Below are 2,552 nucleotides of genomic sequence, written 5' to 3'. Positions count from 1 at the left end.
AGGTGATCACTGCAATTATTTTGCCTCAGAACATGCTGTCCAGGTGCTGCCCTGTGCTGCAGAGCCCAGCCCTGTTTTCTCCCTCATTCAAAGAGGAGGCTGTTTTGACCTTTCCTGTTTTTAATCCTCCCCTCCTACTTGGCTGGGGAAGCTGCACTTTCAACACATTGTATGTGAGTCAGCAAGAAACAACAACAGGGCCACTGGATGTGGTTTTTGTGGTGAACTCATAGGCAGTTGCCCATACTACCAGGTCTGTTTTGAAACCAGCCCAGTGGTCAAGGCATAATAGCGGCAATCTGCAGACGTGGGGTTTTGCCTTGATTTTGGGGACAGGTAGCTTTCCACATCCCTGACGTTCCTTCCACTGCTGCAAAATCTTTGAGGCAGGTGCAGTCCTTGCCTGTGTTTCACAGTACATTGCACCATGGGTTCCTGGACTCTGCTCAGCGCTGCTGCAGGTGTGAGAAACAAAAGGGTCAAAGCAAGAGGTGCAATTATCAGGCTCCTTGGCTTCTTATCTTGCTGTTTCAAGACAGGGAGTGGGTGGTTGGCTTTCCTTGGGAGGAGGCTTTTATACTTTTTCTGCACAGCCTGGTTTGCTCCAGCATCTCTGCTGGCTCCGACTGCACCTCTGAAGAGACAGAACCTGCTGGTACCCTGCTGGCTTGAACCCACCGCAGCTGGACTCAGGCCCTCCTCTAACTCACAACTTCTCAGGAATGTGCTCTGGGGAAAGGCAGGAGCTTTCCATCAGCTTTATGCAATGCTGTCTGAATCATGCAATAAATAAGTCCAAACCCTATTATTAGACTTTGGAAACTGCTGCCTTAGAGACAGGTTTGCTTATAAATAGCCATTATTTTCTCTCTGGCTCTTCACTAGGGAAGCTGGCAAGAAAAAGGGATCTCTGCTTCTCTAGAATCTGCCTGCCCCTGCTGTTGTTTTTGCTGCTTCTTCCCACCTGAGCGCATCCTCCTTGCTCTTCCTGCCTCCCAAGTTCTAGCTGTGCTAATGAGACATCCACTCCAATGTCAGCAGGGTGGCAAATGCCAGCTATTTTGGAGGGGGATGGGAAAACACAAGTAATAAGCAACTGGGCAGAGCACTTGCCATGGTCACCGCAGTGTGTAGGTATGCAAACCAGCTGCTTTGGTGGCTAAAGCAGAAGTACTGGGTCCAGTTCCCTACTCAGCTCCTACAACACCCTCCATGACTGTGAGAAAGCCCCAGTGCCTCACGAAACAGGGACAACAGCATTTCCTTTCTCTGCCTTGTTTGAGGAGCGACAGATCTAAAGCTCGCCAAAAGTCAGTGGAAATGCTGACTTCAACAAGCTTTGCAGCAGGCTGCTGGACTGCACAGGCTGTCTTGTAACATACATCTGGCCTAACAGGACTGCTGTCTTATTCAAGGCTCTTAGCTTTCCCATCCAAATGAAATAGGAGTCTTCTACCCATACCAAATCTACCCAAATTCCCTTGACCCTCCTGCCTGCGCTGCTGCGCTCTCTGCCTCTTTCAGTTGTTTGGCCTGAGTACTTTTACCTGTAGGGTGCTTTATCTTCCCTTGCAAAGCTGATTTTGTATTTTGTGCACTCAGTATTTGCTCCAGGGAGCTGAGTTCAGCTTTCTGTCAGAACCCAGGGCTCCTCTTCTTACCTACGCTTGTTAAGTAATGCTCTGCTGTACATAAAAGCCCCAAAGCTGCTCAGACTGCACCCTGTGTCATTCTCTGTATAAAATGGAGCAGGGACAGACTATCCAGGACATGCTGTAAGCTTGGAGAAGGGATAAAGGAGGTATTTTTAAAACGATTAAAGAACTGGCCAGCTCCCCTGGCTGTTAAGGGGAGTTGGGGAGGGCTGGTGTGGGAGCCAAAAATCTCAAAAACGTTCCTCCCTTCCAGCGCCAAGGCACGGGGTCCCTGGTGGGAACCTTGCTGAGTTTCACCCCACTCCGGCTTGGGAAACGCTTCTCCAGCCGCTTCCTCAGGCCCCCAGGAGAGGGCAACGTGCTCCACGAGAAGTGGGGAGAGATGGGGTCCTCAGGGATGCTGGGCTGGAAGTCTTGGGGAAGGGGTGGGGAATTGGGGTTTTTGCTACAGGTGAGACCTTGGGTTTCAGGTCTGCAACCTTGCAGTTGTGTAGCAAGGCTGACCTTGCTGGGATCCCACTGGGAGGGGAGAAGGAGGCCAGTGGCTGACGCCAGGGTGTTTTCTTCCCAGAGGGGCAAATTATAATAGAGCTCCTTGCCCCTCAGGTTGTAATACAGCTAGCTTGTGTGTGTGTGTGTGCATCCCAGAGCATCCCACCAAACAGTCACTGAGGTCTCTCGGTCCATCAGAGGAATGCATCTCTGGCCTTAGTCGGTCAAGGTGAGTAAGCACTGTGCTGCCTGTTGCATGGGGCAGCCTGAACCCCGCCTTGCACCTGGCATGCATGAGGCTAGAGGGCTGCAGACTTCTCGCCTTCAAATCCTGGGTGCTGGACTGAGTGAGAGTAGAGCACCCTGCCTGAAATCCTGCAGTCAGTGGAAAAGTTTTGAGCATAT

Source organism: Nyctibius grandis, chromosome 25, assembly GCF_013368605.1.
Source record: "Nyctibius grandis isolate bNycGra1 chromosome 25, bNycGra1.pri, whole genome shotgun sequence".
NCBI classification, from domain to species: domain Eukaryota; kingdom Metazoa; phylum Chordata; class Aves; order Nyctibiiformes; family Nyctibiidae; genus Nyctibius; species Nyctibius grandis.
Note: the sequence above shows the minus strand (reverse complement) of the source record.